Source organism: Larus michahellis, chromosome 5, assembly GCF_964199755.1.
Source record: "Larus michahellis chromosome 5, bLarMic1.1, whole genome shotgun sequence".
NCBI lineage: Eukaryota > Metazoa > Chordata > Aves > Charadriiformes > Laridae > Larus > Larus michahellis.
The window spans coordinates 76,471,858-76,492,105 of NC_133900.1; positions in this window are offsets into that span (position 1 = coordinate 76,471,858).

A 20,248-nucleotide genomic window follows, 5' to 3' on the forward strand; every position below is an offset into this window, starting at 1 on the left:
TAGTGTGGGGCACGAGAGTAGTTTTGCAATGGGATAGTTTCAGGAATTTTTGATTAGCCGAAGTTCCCGGTAGAACAGTCCTGAATACTTGTAGAAAGGATTATTTCATTATGATCTGCTAGATTTAAATTCTTTGATTTGTATGGATTTAAATTTCCACTTGATGGTAATTTAGTTCGAGTATTATCCAACATATTTAAATTAATGTAAAGAATTAGTTGCATCTCAGCCTGTCAGAAGAAAATAAATATCACTATCTGCAATACTTTAGGCAGCGAACCAAGTCTTCCTCAGCTAGAATGAAAGAATGTTAGTTTGTCATTGCTTGCTAATTTCTTTACATCCATGTGACATAAAAATTGCATATTAAACAAGAAGATGATAGATAATGTGCAATGACCTGTTAGCACTACATAGTATGTCTGCTACGGCTGATGTTTCAAGTAGCAATAATAAAATTAATGAGGAATTTTTTTCTCATATTAACGTACTTAAAGCCATTTCTCCTGCTGATCTACAGCCTTGTGCCAATCACAGTTCATCCAGGTAAAAGAATTCAGCCTTTGCAAAGTGCAAGTAGAAGATTTAAGAGACAAATCAGCTCGGCTTTGGCTTCCACAAAACGGTGCTTGCTGTGCCTCGTGCACAGTGCTGGGTACGGGCACTGGAGACACGCTTTGCGTTTGCCAGGTAATGCCAAGCCTCCAAGCTAAAATAATTTACAGTGCTTATTTATATTTGAAACAATTTCCAGCGCTGTTGTTCAAAACGCATTTAGAGACATTGTTGACGCCAGTGTCAGATTTGTGCAATCTGAGAGTAATTTGACCCAAATGTAAGCTGATGTAGAGAAATTGTGTAAGCCTGACAAGTGTTGGGAAAGTCCTGATCCCCAAATTCCAGCCTGGTCATGGAACAACTAGTTTTATGCCAGCCAAGGAGCTGCAATAGCAATGAGTGATTTAAACTGGCATTTGTTGCAGTGTTTGGAAGTATTCTGTTCATTAAACTCCTGTGAAGTCTCCTCAGAAGTCTATTGAAAATGAACCCGTTCTTTAACCTGTTTGCAAAAATTATACTTTACTCTGGGTCTTACCTGATGATTTCTATATTTATGGATTTCATCAATATTTTCATCACATACGTATGAAAAATAAAAACAGAGAAGCCTTGAGGGTTTCGAGGATTTGTTGTGATTATTGAAGATTCTTACGTACATCAATGAAAAGAACTGAATCATTTTGCCAGTAGAGGAACTGAAGACAATTAGCGTGCTGTCAGCTGCACTATATAGAAACTGGCGTGCAAAGGATAACTCTCTTGATGTTTTTTTTTTTTTGCCATGGAACTCTGGATCTTTTAAAGTGGCAGCAGCTCAGCAACAGCAACATTTATTCAGCCACAGCTCAAGACGCGTGTTTGCGTAAACTGCGTTAGGTATTATGGCAAAGGCAAAACGCCTGCGGATCAGACACATAGCCTTTTTAATCGGAAGGGAAATTCTTAACCTCGCCGATGGGGCAGAAGCGGTGGAAGGTGATATTCTGGCCCCGCGGTTCTCAGTGCGGTTCTCTGGTTTACAGTGGGATAGGCAGGGATACAGGGTCAACTCACAGGAACGTCAGACATTAGGCCTTATTTCTTCTCAGTATTTTGGGGCCTAAGGGAACCGTGTTGGTATAATGAGAACGAAGACCCTAGATAATTTTGAGGTGCTTGAATATCTGTATTCCAGAAGATTTATTTGTTTTTATTGAAGTCGATACAATATGCAATTTAGTTGATAATAACAGCATGGAGCCCTGAAATGAAGCAGCACAGCTAAGGGAGAGCTATGAGGCAAAACATTTTTTGTAAGCACAGACTTCAAAAAACCTCCTCTTCCCTTGAAATCTCTTAAAGATTGCCATCTAAAAGGGAATTTGGTATAACTAAGTAGAACACCGAGTATTTTCAAAACTTGTCTGGGAGAATCACACTCATGTAAGAACCAGTAACTTTAAGATTCTTACAGTTTTAATTATTCTGCAAGAATCACCTTTTTCCCCAGGAAGGCAGCAGTAATCACGATGCACTCTCAAGAAATATATCCAAGTGTCTCTCCGTGCGTATCACCTGCGACTCTAAGTCTAATGACTCATTTTCACAATGTTTTTACCATCTCCTTGTAATATCATTTCTGTTTTGCAGAACACCGAAGGCAACTCATGGAGGAATTGTCCTCCAATCATGCTAACAGCCATTCTCACAGCTGCTTAGAAGGATTTCAACAGGCGATGCTTATTCACTAGGATGTCTCACTGAATAAATTGTGATTCTGCAAAATGTACACACGTGAAAATCTTCATGCACGTGAGCTGCTTCACTGGGATGAAAGGAACTGTGAGTTGAACAGTGACTGTCATTCAACAGTTAGAGGGCGTAACTCGGAAACTTTTTAGTCCTTTAAAATCGACGGTTATTTCTTTAGCATCGGTAGTTACGACTTCAAGGGATTTGAAGAGGAACAGAAAGTAAATCTCAACTTTCAAAGTTTAATTCTACTCCTTCCTTAATGCTTTCAGATACAAAAATTAGCAAAATTTTTGCTAATGTGTTGATTTTGGTGTGTTTTGACTTTGGAATATAGTCTTTTCCTCTTATCGCTAAGTGTGTCCCCGTGTCCACACTGTAGGACTGCAGAGCGTTTGTCAGGAGTGTAGCGTGACGTCTCAGAGAAGCAGCGGGGAGGAACCGGCTGCCTCCTGCCCACTTCTTCAATGAAGGCGTTCTGAAGCCTGATACAGTATTTCGTTTGAATTTGTGAGTTCCCTCACTTTGACTGGGAGGTTTTTCTTGGATCTGTGGGAGGAAACAGACATTTGGTGACATACACATTTCTGAGAGGCCAAGAGAGTCTACTGCTGACTGACCGACTGAAATGGGACCTGAATCCCGTAAGGTAGCCTGAGGCCAATTTTTTTTTTTAAAGCATGTATATGTCAGAAACACGTGACAATAGGGAGCTGGGATGAAGCGGTGCGTTACGGTTGCCTGTGTTATTCAGCGGCGGGTTGGCGTGCAGCGTGTCGGTGCGAGCGCTTTAGCTGAGACGACTGTCACGGGGTAGAGCTGCTCAGCTGCGAGGGACGGCTCATCGGCAGCAGAACAGATGCTTTGAGCTGGAGCAGAGCCTGAGCCGGGAGGCACAGCTGGATGCTGGCTGGCTCCTTGCTGGTCAAACATCTTCTCAAAGCCAGGTATACTGGGAGGCGCAACACAGCGACACCCAGATGTCTCTGAACGAGCTTAACGTGGCTCCAACTTGGAGTCTTAGCCAGAGTTCAGGGCTGGCCCTTGTAGACCTGCCAACAGTGCTCAGTAGTGACAGTCCTGAAGCTCAGAAGGGGACAAGAACAAAGTGGCGGTGGTTCTTGTACCCTTGGAGGGAAGGGAGATGACACTCTGTTTTTTCTATACTTTGCTTTTTAGCTTAGACAGTTACGTGTTAACGCACAGAACAGGCTTGAAGCAGTGCTGTGGCCCCAGTTGGTGTGCTGGGAAATATAAAGCGGGGATGCCCGAGCGACCCTGCAGCACTGGCCTGGTGCGTTACTCATGCACATCTCTGCCACATCCTGAGCTGCTGAAACTACCCAGGCAATTTCCTATGTAGGTAAGAAATAAAAGATTATTAAAAAGGCACTAATAGTACCGCAACTGAGTTAAAGGGTTTGCTGGTTGTATTGGCTGCGGTCAGGATAGAAGATAAAAGTTTTTTAGTACTAAAATATTTTAGAATAAATGTGTTAATTTCCTTTTTAAGCACGGTGTGTTAAGTCTGAGAAGGCAAAGTTGGCTTCTGTGTAGAGGTTGTGTGGGCGATCTTTTCTTCTCATAGATCTAGCCACTGAAATCAATGGTATTGGATGCTGTTGAGACCCCATTAGCATTGGGTTTGCTTACATTTTTGGAGACTAGAGAAGGTGCAGATAAGGTACCAGATAAGCACTGAGGCTTTGTAATATGTAGCTGTTATATGTTTGCCTTGCTGCTTAGCTTCAGCACTGCCAAAGTTTCTTTCAGGACTTTCAGTAAACCCCCAGGATATGTTATAAAAAACTTTTATAAGAACCTGTTAGTAATTGCCATACGACATCCAATGAAAGAGAACCATAGGATTTCTTAAAATTAAAACAGTGCACAGAGAATAGGCTGAAATACTGTAAAAAGCACATTTGGAATACTGTCAAGAACTTTACGACGTAAACCACAGCCAAACCGACATCTTTCTTTCTTACTATGTCATATTTTCATGAATTTAATATAATATGTAAATTTGGTCCTTTATTGTACCTTTGAAGGGAAGGAGCCTGTTGTAGTCTGCACTGCTAGCAGGATTCCAGCAGATCCTCGGCTGCCAGAAAACAGGAACATATAGCTCATACCTGAGGTATGGTATAGCTATTGAGACCTACCTCCCTGTAGAGTTCAGTTTTCCACCAGTCAGCTGCAGCATGCTCGTTGCCTGCCGTATTTATAACCATTGCTCCTTTGCTCTCTAACTCTCTCAGGTCCAGAGGATTTTGGGGGTATAACCTGTTGAGGCCCTTTCCCTCAGTTTCAGAAACAACTGCTGCATATATCTAGCAATTGTCACATTTCTTGTCCAAAAGTTTTTGGGTGTCTCTAAAAAAGGCTATCCTGCTCATTGCTTATGTGCAAAGACCTCTTCACTGCTTCTCTCCTGTGAAAAATACTGTGGATGCAGCAGAAGGGCTATCAAGGAAAATTAGTCAGGTTAGCAATTCTGTCTGCTTGGGTTGAGACAGGGCAAAGAAATATTGGCTTGAATGGCCGATGATGTATAAGATATGATTTCTTCTTTTGTTTAAGGAAAAATAAATCTGAGTCCCATAAGTGCATCAGTTCCAGGCAAGTCTCATAAAAAGGTCCAAGGACTGTTCTGCAGCAAATTACATATTTATGTTGAAATCTATTGGGCATTATAAAAACAAAATGATTTGTCAGGAATGTCAGTTTCTGCTCAAGACAACCTCGTCACAGTAGTTACAATTCTATCACTCTCCTGCATGCCAAATCAATCAGAAAAGCTTGAAAAAATAATCAGATACACATTTTAGAAAGATTATTCTTTGTTTGAATTAGCCCGCAAGATTCTTTAAATAGCAAACCCCACGTTAGGGTTTTTCTAAGCTTCTGTTCATGCCGCCCAATTACGTTAGATTTAAATAGGCTACATACAATAGCCTTTTATTCTTGTAAAGTACCATCAGACCAGTCAGAACCAGACAATATAATTAGCATTTCTTATTCCCTGGACAGTCCCAGCAAGGCTTACTAACTTTGATAACATCATGGAGAATGACTCAGACACACTGGTAGATAATTTTCCATTGTAATTAGGTGCGGAATTTCTATCATGAAACAAGGCAGATTATTAATGCCTCATATTTTGTTTAAAATATTTAAATCTTATTAACCTTTTCAGATACTTTTACAGAAATGATAAAATGAGACTGAAGTGTAAAACTCTAATCGCTGGATATAAATTATAAAAAGATATATCTTTCACTAAGATGCTAAACTAAGTTTTAAAAGGAAGCATACGTAATGGGGCAGGACAGGAAATTTAGACTAATACCCTGGCAGAGCACAGTGCGAAACCAAGACAGAAGGCAATGCCCCTTAATAAAGGGACTTTGGCTAAGAATATAGAGGAGTTTCTTCTTTGAGGCAGATGTAGGTGTCATAGGGCTCATCGTTGAAAGCCCTGCTCTTCAGACGTTCATCTGTCCTACAGCACCAACAGTTTGGCATCTGCCAGAGCTCATCCATATGGTGAGATTTAAGCACATAAGGATGGCATTCATGGAAGAGAGCACATGAATCTTGTCCTCAGCTAGATGCTAGAAGACAGGAATAATGGATTGTGTGGTTTTAGGAAAAAAATCTACCTTTCCCTAGGAGTTAGATTTCAAAATTTGAACTATTTGGCTCTTTATCCACAGATAATTTCCTGGAAAAGCCTAATCCCTTTACTTCAAAAATTCAGCCTCAGATTTAGGGATTCAATAAAGCTGATTTTCAATGCTCTCGTCTGTCACAGAGAGCCAAAACCAAAACACTGTGGCTGTGTCTGTAGTGCTGGCTGAGGTTCAGTGCGAAGTCCCCTAGACTAGGATTCAAGTGAGCTAGCTCAAGTGTTGAATGTGGTCTACCTATGAGTGTGGATCTCTTTGGTAGGTAAATTAAGCCCTGTGTGTTGAAATTCTGCTTGAGATGGTGAACAACGAGGTTAGATACTGATGTCAGAGCCAGTAGGGACTTGCAAATGTATTTGACAGGCAGACAACGCAAAAACAAATTACTTGGATCCCAAGAGCAAGGGCCATTCCTGAAAATGCAACCTTGCCCATTTGTGGTAGGAAGCATGGGTTGAAAAAAGCAGCCCAAGACTGTAGGAGAAGAGGTTGTCCCTCAGAAACCACCAGAGAAAAGGGAAGTTTTAACTTTTGACAGAACTGCATTTTTATAGGCATTTTTATCTGCAGCTACAATTGAAGTTGCTGCTCTTTCCAGAAACGTTGCTGAAAACTTCTAGAGAAATGTGGGAACTTGCTAGAAGATGAGAAGACACACAGTTTCTCTTGTTTCTTTGTTTGCCACGGATGCCTTTATGCTTAGTGAACACAGCTGTCTGCAATGAAATTACTTATGCATCTGTAGATAGCCTTGTCGGTGACATCTTTCTGATTAAACGACTTTGAATGGTAATGACCAAAGAATGCGATATTTCCCTATGTTTCTGTTCTTCACAAACAGCAAAATTTGTTGGTCACATTTCTTTTTTCTTTCCATCAAAAGAATAGAGTAAACTTGCCACAGCAACAGTAATGCCAGCAAAGATCGCACCTTAGGTCAGGCAGCAGCATCCTTCTTATGGTCAAGGAAAATAGCCTCCTCTGTCTAGCCTTTACGGTTGTTATATTTTCTTTTGTGAGATGGTCCTTCCTAAGAAGTATATACATACCACTTCCCCTTCTTCCTTGGCTGCAAGTCTATGTAAGTTTTTCTTCCAGGGGAGAGCCAGCTCTTCTGGACCTCTAAAGAGGCGTATTTTACAAAGGCGTATATTTTAACTTATCTCAAAGTTCCGAAAGGATTTATTTTTTTTTACCTGAGGGATGAATCAGTCAGAGATGGCAAAGAGTGCCTTCATGCGTTATTGTACATGATTTATGACACCCAAGTTTTCATGGCATGTTAAAAATTCATGTGAAGATTAGATTGAAAATTTAAGTATCTGAACTAGCTGAAGCACTTCTTCAGGCTTGTAATCAGGCAGATACATAGCACTATACACAGCAAGGGTGACTTGGGACTCGTGTCCAGATCGTCAGATGTGATATGTCGCCAGCTCTCTCATTGACAAACAGTCTGAATTTCATCCTTGGATAAACGCCTTGGTCTCTCCCTTTAATCATCCAAAGACAGAACATGTCAGTAATATATGTTCACTCTTGAACAGCCGGATTTTGCTTAATTTAAGATTAATTTCTTTAGGCAGGTTTGGATTGGTAGCCAGGAACAACTTCTTCAACTAGAAAGTGATGATACTGAATGTGAGTGGTGACAGTGACATCTGACCTTGCATTTCCTCATTGATGTCCTTCTGGGCTTGGAAGAGGTTTAAAACAGTAATCTTGCCCTTGATTGCCTTTTTTTAGTCAAATCACGTAGCTTTGTTGGGGCTATATTCCTCCTGCTTGAACATAGCCGTCTAAACATTAACCAAGTGCTGCAATTTAGTGGATAAATAAGAATAAAATAGGAATCTATAAGGTCCTACTTATGTATAATAACAAAATATTGGCAAATAAACTACTAAGGAAAGAGTCTGCTAGTATTCTCTTAAATTCTTAACAAATTAAAATGATTGACAATGGAAGTAAACAGAATGCTCCATTCATCATTTAAAACTTTTACCAAGATGGCAAATCAAATATCTTTTGATTTGGGCTTATGGGATTTAATTTGCTAAAATCACTTCTCTGAAATTCCTGGAATGAGAAGGCTAATAAACTGAGATGCTTCAACGTTGCCAAATGGAACAGCTCTTTAAACATTAGGCTTGAGAATTTGCGTGGGATGGAGAAAAACTCATTGTCTTCATTGTATTTAAATTTGAAATTCTAGGGAGACAGTCTTCTGATATAGAGGTGTTATAGTTTTGAAAGAACTGAGATAAGGGAGAATGAAAATATTTACAAATAAAGCCTTCTTACCTAAGAGAGAGAAAGCAATAACTGATATGTGTCATGGAAACGTTTATATTTCAGATGTTCTCTGCCAGACTTTGTAAAAAATATCAAATATTCAAAGATATTTTAACTAATCATTTACCTGACTACGGATGGTATAGAGTTGCTTCCTGTAAGTATGTGCATAAGTGGAAAGGCATGCCTCCAGTTCTGTAATATAATTTTCTTGGCTTTGAGGCATCTCCTGCTAAGAAGGGGCTTCTTGTGTAAGAATAAACTGCAGAGAGATGGAAGTATCAGATATTGTACCTTGGCTCTCAGAGAAGGGCTCTGGTTGTCACAGGAATGGCAGTTCTCCTCCTCTTGAGTGATGATCTTGTGCTTTTTTGATGTTGTCTTCGTCTCCATGGAGCCTTGTTATCTCTGACAGGAAGCTCAGCTAGATAGGAGAACTTGCACTTAAATTTCCTTTGTGGGAGCAAGGGTAATCAGTGGAGCAGCACAACAGTGGCATATTACTGACCAAACTGGGACCAGGTGGATGAAACTTCCCAGCAGCTAGAATCAAAATTTGCTAGCTGTGGCTTCCTTTATGAAGAAGTCGATTAGAAGGGCCTCTCCATGGGTGAAAATCTTGTCCCTGTCTCTCCTTATCTTTCAATAAGCAGTGGCAGCCTTGGATTGAGAATGTACAGTCTGCTCTCTGGAGATCAGGGATCTCCTGTCAGGATGATGGTCACTAAGAGTGGAGAGTGTTGCATGAAGAACATGCCCACCTCCGTCCAACAAGTGGTTTGTGTTTCAGACCAATAATTTTTCTTTGAGTGAAGCAAGTTCTTTCAAAACTTGCCATCTCTCCTACTCAGAGCAGACAAACAGATGACCATTGCTGAAATATCATTTTTTCTGCAGAGCTCTGAAAACCCTCAGAAGTAAAACAGAAATAAAATCTAACTTCTGGGGCTCAGAGGTGTAATGCAGGAACCTGTTTCTGTTTCCCTGCGTAGAGACACCTCAGGAATGTATGTTGCCTTCATTGGGACCAGCCAGCCAGTCAGTCATTTTTGATTTAGGGCTGCACATAGCAGAATGTACAATTTGCATCCACCTTAGGGTGATCCTTTGATCTGGACAACTGAATACATACCAGCACAAGTTCTGGAAGGGTTTGTTCACATGATCTTCCTCCACAAGAGAACCACTTTCTCGCAAGACTCCTGAATAAGGTCACCCACGCTCATGGAAAGATTTTAGAGATTTTAGGATATGCTTAAAAGGTGTGACACACCATACCTTCCTGCCATAGTGCTGAATTCAGCTGCTACGTCCTGGTGTAGAGGGCCTTTTGGGCTGGGGTGTCCTCTGAACTCATCTCCACCTTCAGATAGTAAGTTGGGGTGCAAGGGCAGAGCTAAATAGACATGGCAGAGTTGTGGGACTGCTGTGATGCTGTACCCTTCACGTTACTCATACGCTTGAAAAGTGATTCACATGCTTAGATGATGAGTAGAGGTTGAGTCTCTTTAGAACACGAAAATACAGCAAAACAAACAAGTGAGACACATATGCAAAGCAAAACCATTTTATTTGTAACAATACCAAACAGAAACTAGGCAAAATATTATGAGTCTTGGAGAAGAGCACTGAAAATTTCTGATGGATATTTGTTTCTATTATTATAATATGGTATACATATACATATGGTATAAAGCAAACTGTACAGTAATGCAAGAGAACTACTAATGTTGCAGGAAAGGTGGCTAAAATTGTATTAAAACCCAAGAAGTGACACGCTCCCACAAATATGTGAAGTTAATCTGTATGTAGTACACTGAAGAAGGCAAGTCAAGTTTCTAGTTGGGCTGCTTGTAAGCATTTATTAAAGCAGCGCAAGAATCAAAACGGGCACCTCACATTAGCAGCATGTGCAAATTTGGGGACAGAGTCTGGTCTTGTGATTCTTTCTCTGAATCAGCCAAAAAGAACATATATTTTTGGAAAGGTTAGGACTCATAAATCCAAGCATCCCTATGTTTTCCATCTGATCTGCTCTCCGAACTCCAGCTGAATAGGTCTGAGTAGATCTCATATTGCCAAAAGGGATCTTAGATACTCACTCAAATGAAGATACTGGGGCTTCGTTCAGTGGTCTAAGTATAGACTTCAGTGTCATTTTTGATGACCTAGGGGATCCTGCCAGGCCTCCACAAACTGCTACAGGAGGGCGTAGGTCTTGTACAGCTCCTGCATGGTATTTTTCGGCCTTGTGTGGCTATTTCAGGTCCACAGACCCCTCTCTGCAGCCATCTGAACTGAGTCATCTTCATCTATGAGAAAACGCTCAGATTCTGAAGATACCTAACTGAAGATATCTTCAAACAGATGGCTCAGCAGCACTCATTTGTTTGATTTAGGGGGAATTGTATACGTTGCTGGAGTATAAGTGTCAGGATGTCCTTATCAGGCTCTAAGAATCTTCACTGTGGATGCAGAACTAGCGCATGGCTACCTGACAAGTGTGATCGGTAGTGGTTAAACTGGTAGACGCAAAACAACTTACTATGTAGGCATATCCAGGGAAGGTAAAGGCTGCATTATGGTATGAAGATAGTCATGAGATACCTGTAAGGATCGTGAATGATACGCGATCATAATGCTAGAGAAGCATTTTCTTTCTGTAGAAAATAGGAAAATAGAGCTGGAACGTTCATCTTGCCACACTGTTCTTTTAGGCACACAGCAATAGCTTTAATCCACCTCCATTTCCTCCTCCTGGTTTTCATCTAACTCATTGCTTTCCACGAGCGAGCAGCTTTCAGAGCTTGTCATCTCTTGTTAAGGCCATGAGCAATTTGCCTGAGTGGCATCTGGAAAGAAAAACCTGTTTTACGGCATGTCTTACACGGCTTTTGTTTGTGAGAGGTGGGCACGCCTGAGCTGAAGCCGAATCAAAGGAGCCACTGCCCATGATAGAAGGGCACAGGACTCCTGTCAGGTAAAGAGGACCTAGGTCTGCATCTATACTGGCAAGGATTAATAAAACCCATTAGGGTCTTGGGCTCAACCACTGTGCTCCAGCTGTCCAAACTGTTTAGCTGTTAGCATGCTTCCTGCAGTATTTTGGCAGCTGCCAGTTGGGATTTCTCCAGACAGTTCCTGAGCTTGTCCCAGAAGATGGCAGAGGGTGGGGATTTTTCCTAAAAGGCAGTTCCCCACTGCCCGTCCCATGCAATAGCGCTCAGCATCATGGTCGGGGCATAGGGGGACCGTGGCCTGTTTGGTTCATCGCTTTGAATGTGGCGTAGAATACCTCAGTCCTGGTACAGATCAGCCATTTCCCTTCAGATCTTTGGAGATGGGAACCTAATGTCTACTAATGCTCAAGAAGGACATTTTGCACATCTTTTTGATTTAAAGGTGTTGGGTTTTTTTTTTGGGGGGGGGCTACATTTTAACCACATCTTTCTGCTCCTCATGTCAGGTGCTTTTCCTGCCAGTGGTCACTCTCTCAAGGCCTCAAAGCTCCAAGTGAGATCAACAGAGAAACATGTTAACTTCTCCTCCCCGCCGGTGGCGTTGAGTATAACAGCTGGCTTCCAACGCAGAAATCTGAAAGTCCTGGGAAAGTGAGCTGTGTGGGTAAGTCTAAAATGGTTACCCATTTCAAAGTCTATGTGACGGTTCTGTTAGGCATTTTGGGTGATCTCACGGGTATTAGGATCTCGCTTCAGACACACAAGAAAAGTGAACCTACAGCTTTAGTAAATTAAAGGAAGTGCGTTTTCAAGATGAGAAGTGACATTCAGGAAGAGGATTTGTTCTAAAAAAAGAAAACAAAAATGTTTTCAACAAGTGGAAACCTCTAGTAAAGACCCAGCTGGACATTACAGGCAATTGCCTTCAAAATCCAGTTAGTTCCATAAGTCCCTCTCCCAGTACTAAACCCACCACCCGAGAAGGCTGTAGCCACCAGGAAGGCAACTCAGTGCTTACTTGTCCCTGCGACTGCAGTGAGTCCCCCCGTTCGACACGGGTTTTCTCAGGAAGGAAGGCTGTGAGGGAGCTGCTGCCTCGAATGAAGAAATTTCTGAGCGAGGTTGTGTTCTTTTCTTCCTAAACCTGCAAGGGGCTGGAGTAGCAGTTCAGCAGTTTGTTAGGATTTTCCCCAAGATTTTTCGCCTTCCTGGACAGCATATTGAAAAGTTTCAGGTATGGAAAGAGAATAAGATTCCTGGGACCTAATAACTGACTGAATTCCTGTCAAGAGCACAGCCTAGGGCTGCCTTCATACACCTGCACGTCTGCAATTCTATGGGCTGGGGAGGAGGCACAGGGCAGGAGGGACAGGGATTTACGAGAGTAGATTTTGGGTAGAACATGATACACTGTCTGTTCTTCTACCCCTCCAAAGCTCTAAAAGGCAATATCCCTAGTCTAGGAAAACTAGTAGAATCAGTAGTTACACAATTTTTGAAGGCTCTCTGATCTCTTAGTCAGACAACTATCACAGCACTGGCTGGAGACCCTCTTTTGTGAACAAAATATTATTTGAAGGTAGAGATGGCCTTCAAGCGTCACAACGTTGTTCTTCAACGCTCACTTCCATTTGCACTTGCATTGCTGGATCTCAGTTTCCTCTTGTTTATAGGAAGGTTCAGGAAGGTAGATTCTGGAATGAAGTGGTCGAGGGAGAAGTTTTTGGTGAGAGGGTGATATACATGGGTAGAGATTTGCCCATCCCGTCTCCCTGTTGGGGGGCCTGTAACAACAATAGGACTTTTTTCCCACATCTTAAGAAGCTCCTACTTAATTTTAGGTTAATTGTTATGGGGGTAAGAAAAAGGCACGTTTTTGAGTAAGTCTCTTGTTCCAGACTGAGAGGACTTTTAAAGACCTGCTCTTTGCTTGGATTTATTTTTAGTAAGGTTCTCTTCATTTCTTTGTTCATTTTTTTTTCCAAATATCTTTTCATAAAACTCAATTAAGCTTTCAAATAAGGGAGAGAAAATCCGTTTGATATTTGCAATGAAGCATAAGACATTTCACTCTGTTACTTTAACTTAAGAATGGGCAAAGGTAAAGGAACAGAAAAAAGATCCTGGAACAGAACAGATCTATGAGCCGCTTTCAAAAAACCTCTCTTCCATCAATCCTGTTTTTAAATACACAGGAGCAGAGGAAACACTTTCAGCATTTCACTGGAGTGAGTATGCAGGAGGGAATAAGTTTAGAAATATTAAGACCTCCAATTCAGACTCCTTGATGTTAACGGCTTTTCTTGCCAGGAAAGACCTTTTTTCTCTACTTGGGATAGAAACCCCTGCTATACACATATGCAGCTAACACAAGACTCTTCCTAACTTTGATGCAGTTTGGACAGGAGGGTCTAACTGGAGTGCATGGCATATATTTTCTCCTCCTTGGTGATCAGAAGGAATTAAATTAGACTAAGCTTCCTGACACCCCCTAACCCCTAAGAAATGGGTTGATGGGTGAGAAAACAGCCCTGTGCGCTGGCTCGAGATGAGTGCTTTTGTTTATTTGGTCCTGACAGTTATAGGATGTGGGTCCATACGGGAACAATAGGTGCCCCAGGGACAAAGGAGAAAAGACAGAGGACTCTACAGCCCCAGGAAAACGGTTTCTGATGGGAGCTCAGGGCACCAGAATTCAGACATATTCCTATTCATAGTTCAGCAGAGAAAGACAATATTTAAGGCTCAACGTATTCTGAACTCATCTGCCATCTGATTAAAGAAAAAGATGAAGCACTTTTGCTTCTTGTCTTGGTCTTCTTGTGATGGATCTTGGTCCGCTGTGAACATGGGGAGGCTGTGGACCCACGTGGGTACCGCCAGCGCAACACACATGCACTGCCTTTTAGTGGTGGTGCGTGATCCATTGCATGGAGGGATGATGGGATGCTCGCTTATTACATTTCTTTCTGTCCTGTACACCAGCTACTGGTTGTAAGTAACATTCAGAAACATTTGTTGATGGTTCCGTTTTTACAGTGTTTTGGTCTTGCTCAATATACTAAAATCACAGGAAAACTGAGCCACATACACTTATTTCCAAACTGCGTGTGTCATGGTCTGCGCGGTACAGGAAATTGATAGCAGTCATTGTATCTTTCAAGCGCAATAACTCAGCCATCACAAGACTCAGACGTATCTTTTTTTCAAATTCTAACTAGATTTGTAATGCACCTGGTAAATATCTGCCCTTTCAGAAACACAATTTCCCTTCTGCCAAAATAAGCATTAAGAACACTAATGCAGGTCAAGTAGTTTACTGTTCGTATGAGCAACAGCACAAGTAACCCATAATTTGAATCTAAAATGAATAATGAGTAGCTGCCATTGTATGATTTAAGACTCTCTAAACGAAACAGAAGGCAGTAAGGAAATCCAAGAAAAAGGTTCCTGAAAAGACAAAAGAAAAGAACGTTACAGCTAAGTTGCTTTTCTTGCTTTAGCTGCGACACCAAGGTGGGAGAGCAACTGTGGAGGTGAGTGGAGGTTCAGATAAAGGATTGGAAAACCTATAAAACCTGACGAGAACAAAGAAGCCCTGAATCTCTGCATGAACAGAGCTGAAGGAGCTGAGTCTGAATGAAGCATACTCCTCCAGTTTCCCACATCTCCTGGGACAGCTGGTGAAAAGACTGGTAAGACCCTGTTAACAAAGTGCATAGAGTCACATTTGCCATCATGTGTAGGCAAATCTTTCCTCTGAACAACGTACACCACGCTGTTCTGGTCTATTTTAAGCTGTTTCTAAGTGGAATGGCTAAAGCAGTCTGGGACGGGGATCAGTGTCTAGAAAGCTGAGCTCTGGCTTTTTCACGGACTCTATGTGTGTTTTGGGACAAATAATTTGACACAATGATTGTTAGTAATGGAGGAAGTAAAGTTGACGCTTTCCAAAGAGAATTAGCAGCATTAGAGGCCTGCAGCTTCCTTGACCCAGGAAAGGACAAGGATCTGTGTTTACTGTACAAGTGCACTATTGAGTCTTGTCTCTCAACCTGAATTTCATTTCATGCTGGAGACATTCAGCGAAGTGCATTTTTATTATATGCTTCAATTCAGATCAAAATGTCAAAACACTATAGGAAAGTAATCTTTATTCTTAGCCACCAAGAAGAAATGCATATACTTGAAAAGTACATCCTTGCATATCCTTGTGAAATGTCTGCAGCACCTTCGCGGAGGCAAGAACTTTAAGTACTATGTGCTTTGTCCTGCAAAGAGACTGCCATTGAATAATAATTAGTCCTTGTAAGGTAAATAAATCCAACTCTCCTTCCCTGCATGGCAAATAGGGTCTTAACGGCCTCAGGACGCTGGGATGCCGCTCAGGGTCTGACAAGGTGCTGCCCTGACATCTATAGTGCGTGCATGTCAGCAGTCCTGAAACACTTGTGTTCCTCTCTCTCCAACATAGTTAGGCACAAAATTATGTCATGGTGTTTCTGTTCGGCATTGTTACGGTTCTGTCCTTCTGCTACCACAAAACCCCCCAACAACTACTTCTGCTGCTGAAAACTGACGTTACGAAACAAAGGAGAGGAAGGTTGGTACCAAAATGAAACTCAACGAAGAAACTGTATCCAGTTCTCAGTCTGATTGATAAAGACAACGGTCTCTCTGCGTTAATCTTTCTTCCAAAATTTTGACCTAAATGATTTTTAATTGATTTTAAGTCAACACTAAAATTGGTATGAAGTACAACTTAGAAGTGTACAGATTTTACCCATCCTTACTGTGACTTGGCAACATTTTCAGCTGATATAATTGATGTATTTGGTCCATCTATGGATTTGGGGTTTGGAGTTGTACTCCATGGAGGATAGTCAGTGGATCTACTTGCGTGTAATAGGACAGAGATTAAGTAAGGATGGCAGAACTGGCACCTTAAGGATCATTGCATTGTTATGTGAATTTCTTGGATCTACTATTGTGCTTCAGAATAATTATTTTTCAAATAAATCTTCTGCAACACTATTACGGTTGTATCTCACTTTAGCCTCTGGTAGTGGAACAAGAAAAGCATTTCACTCTCCTCTGGTCCGTTCTGCTTGCTTTACCTCCTGCAACAACCGTATTGAAACCACAGACTGGTACTAGTGAGGTGAACATGATTTGTCCTGTAAAGCTTGGTTTATAATACTTAAGTATTAAATAATAGTGCTTAGCACTTACGCAACTTAATGCCTTATAATCTTCAAAGCACTTTACAATTCTTAACTGGTTAATCCCCACAGCAGCTCTGCGTGGTAGGTTGTGAAGGCCACACATTAAAAATCTCCCACAAGATGAGCCTGCCTGCCTGCCTGCCTGCACATAGGCGTACTGAGCCTGCGTGAAAAAATACCTGCACAGTTATGGCCCTGCAGTCATGGGTGTTGAATTTTACTGGACTGCATCACGCCTTGCCTTCAATAAATCAGTTCTGCTTTCTTATCCCATTCAAGGTAAATCCATTATACCCTGCAGCAGGGCTCAGCACACGGTATTATCACAATTTTGAGGATGTCTTTTATTATTAAAACTCCTCGAAGCAAATAAGAAGCAGAGACTCTTAATTTGATTTAAGAAATCAAGTTTCCAGTGCAAATGATTGGGAAGAAAGTGTATGGGAAAGGGTCAGAAAGTCTCTAAATTTAGACTGAAGCACTCAGGAGAGTAACTAACATTTTTAGACACTTCTTTTGAAAATGTGAGTTTTGTGATATTGAGATCGACTGGCAAACAAAATATGCCTATACTCAGTTTCACTGGGGAACTCAAGTCTTCAGAGACCTCACTTCATTTAGGAAATAGTATGCTTTTCTAGCTCAATTTTTTTTAAAAATTTTCATGTTCCAGAAAAACAGAATATTGAATCGTTATTGCTTTAGCGTGTTTCAGGTCTAAAATGTCCCATGAAGTGGAAATAGTGCTTTTAGTCCACTGCAATAACGCCAACTTACTGCTAATGTCGCAAACACCACTGGTTCCAGTTTTTGTTAGTTCTGCTGGAAAACTTTTTAAAACAACATTACAGTTTGAAGGTAACATTAAAATTCTCTGTGAAGACCAGATTCACCAACCAAAGATGTAAATTAGCTCGTGGTTATATCTCAAGCATCTCCATAGAAAATAATCCTCTGAAAAGTATTTTTTTTTTGTAATACCTAGCGTAGAGAGGATACAACAGCTTTGACTGGTGAGGCCTTCTTCCAAGAGAAGCAAGTAAAAGGTAGATTTTTTTGTCACAAATTAAAAAAAAAAAAATCATAATTTTTCCAGAATATCTACTGAGATAGCGCAGCATTATTTATAAATACAGTATGATCCTTCCCCTCCAAGACATCAGGCAACTTAATGCCTGCCTTCTGCTTTCATCTACAACTGCCTCTCTCTGTAAAGCTTGTAATTTGAGAGCTGATCCTTTGGATGTGATATCATGAAGACTGACCTCAATTCCTTATTTCCCTTCTGCTTCAACCTGGAAACTTTTGTTTCCTTGTTTTTCTTCCCGACTTTGTTTTCCTTCCTTTTCTTTTCATTTTTTTCTCACCTTTGGAGAAAAACTGCCAATGACCTTTAAGGAGTAATTGGCCATCTCTGTGACCCTATGGTAAAAACCTTCACCTGATTCACTACTAAAAGGACTTTCAGACAGACCAGGGAAAGAGAAATTTCCACATGAGAGACGACAGGGGACGAGCAGAAAAGAGACCCTAAAAAGTAAAGGAATAAATGGATGGGAACACAGGAGGAAACGTAATTAGCCACTCTCACACGCTTGCCACTACATAATTTCACATGTTCCAAATGGAGCCTGGTGTTCTGCAGAACAAGCTCATAATTAAGTACAGGGTTGCAATGCACATGCACAAGAGGTCTGAATTAAGGTTTGATGGGTAGCCTTCTGGCTTTCCCAACCTTCGGTCACTTAATTTAGTGACCTAAATCCTTTTTAATATGGAGAAAAAATTGATTTTGATGAGGTCTTTTAATTGTTTAGGGAGGAGGGGTTGTTAAGGACTGCAATTCGTTATGTAATTGTAGATGCGTAGTACTTCAAAGGAAAAAGTATTCTATTTTTATTCTGTATAAATTTGTATACCATGCTGAGACCTTAATACCAGTGGTTTTTTCCCTAAAGTGCATTAAGCTACGTGACTAACATCTATTTTAAATGCATCAGAAGCAGGAAGTCTGCCAGAGAACCTATAGGGCCGGTAGATAATCATGGTTTTAAAGAGCATCCAGAAAAGATGAGGTTGTAAGGTTGAAAAGCTGCGTGAACTCACCACGGGGGAGTTTTAAGAGTCTACATCAGAATCCTTTTCCAAGAAAGCTCAATTTGAGGCAGTTGTTTCAAACTGAAGAGCTTTTAAAACAGGTCAATAATTATGTCAACAAACCACGTGGACCAGATGGTGTCCACACTTAAGGAATATTTAGGAAACTCAGGTACAAAGTCACTGCAGATGCCGAACTATGAAATGTTATATGTAGCCTTTTGCTGAAATCAGCTTGGGACCTGGAGGCAGAATGGGGCAAATACGATGGCATCTGAGGTCTCTGGGAGAATCTGGGAATGGCAGACCCTAATTCCTCTGCACCAGTCAGTTTGGCTGACGCTGCATTCCAGAGTGAAATTAGCAGACGTACGTGGAAGTACGGAGTAGCAGGGACAAGCCAACACAGTGTTTGTAAAGGACAGTTATGTCTTACAGTTACTCCATGCCTTTGGTACTTTTAATAGGATATTAGGTTCATATGTCTTCAGTGCAGTTTTTTCTCTGCTTGTTTTTATAATCCTCCTGTGTCACTGTTGGTTTTTTGTTGTTTGTTTTTTGTTTTTTTTTTAGTTCAGGTGGGATTTTCAAAATAAAAGGAATGCATGTTCCTCAGTCATTCAGGCAGTTTTGAAAATCCCAGCAATACACAGTCATGTTCCCACTATTTTCCCATAATCCTGTCTCCAGGTACCTTCAAATCTGATTTAAGCAAAAGGCTAGGCTTAGCAGTACATAGTTCAGTACCTTCTGTACTTTGTGCGATGCTGTGCTGAGTTCCCTGCCTGTCATACTGGCTCGTATTGATTCATCGCATTCTTCTCCATCTGTAATCTCTTATATGTTATGTATAAAGTCTTGCGACAGAACTATCTCTTTAGCTCATGTTTATGTAGTGCTAATAGGATCGGGGTCCTCCTGGCGCATGGCTGGAGTTCTGTGTACTTGTCTAATAAACACCTGTAAATATCATGGAATCATAGGATAGTTTGGGTTGGAAGGGACCTTTAAAGGCCATCTAGTCCCACCCCCCTGCAGTGAGCAGGGACATCTTCAGCTAGATCAGGTTGCTCAGAGCCTCATCCAGCCTGGCCTTGAATGTCTCCAGGGATGGGGCCTCCACCACCTCTCTGGGCAACCTGGGCCAGCATCTCACCACCCTCATTGTAAAGAACTTCTTCCTTATACCTAGTCTGAATCTACCCTCTTTTAGTTTAAAACCATTACCCCTTGTCCCATCGCAACAGGCCCTCCTAAAAAAAATATATGAAAGTATAGAAACAATCTGCCATTTTTAGACTGCTTTAATAGGAATCGATGCTGGAGGGGGGGGTGGTGTGTGTTAAATATTCACCCCCAGCCCCCTGGGGATGGGAAGCCTGGCGGACAGGACCGAGTCACAAAGGTTAGCTTTGAGCTTAACCTTTAAATGAGCAAAGGCTAATCTTAACCTTTAAATGAGCAAAGGCTAATCCTCCTTGGCCACTTTTATGACCAGCAGAGACAGCACGGCTCGGTTTAGGGGAGCTCGGGGACCCTGCTGCTCCTCCCCACCTTGAGGGAGCATCCCACCACCATCTCCACCAGCACCACCATCTCCACCAGCATCACCCTGGCAGAAGATGCCCATGGGACGAGACAAGGGTTAACCGGGGGAATTGATAACCCGGCCTTTTTTTTTTTCTTT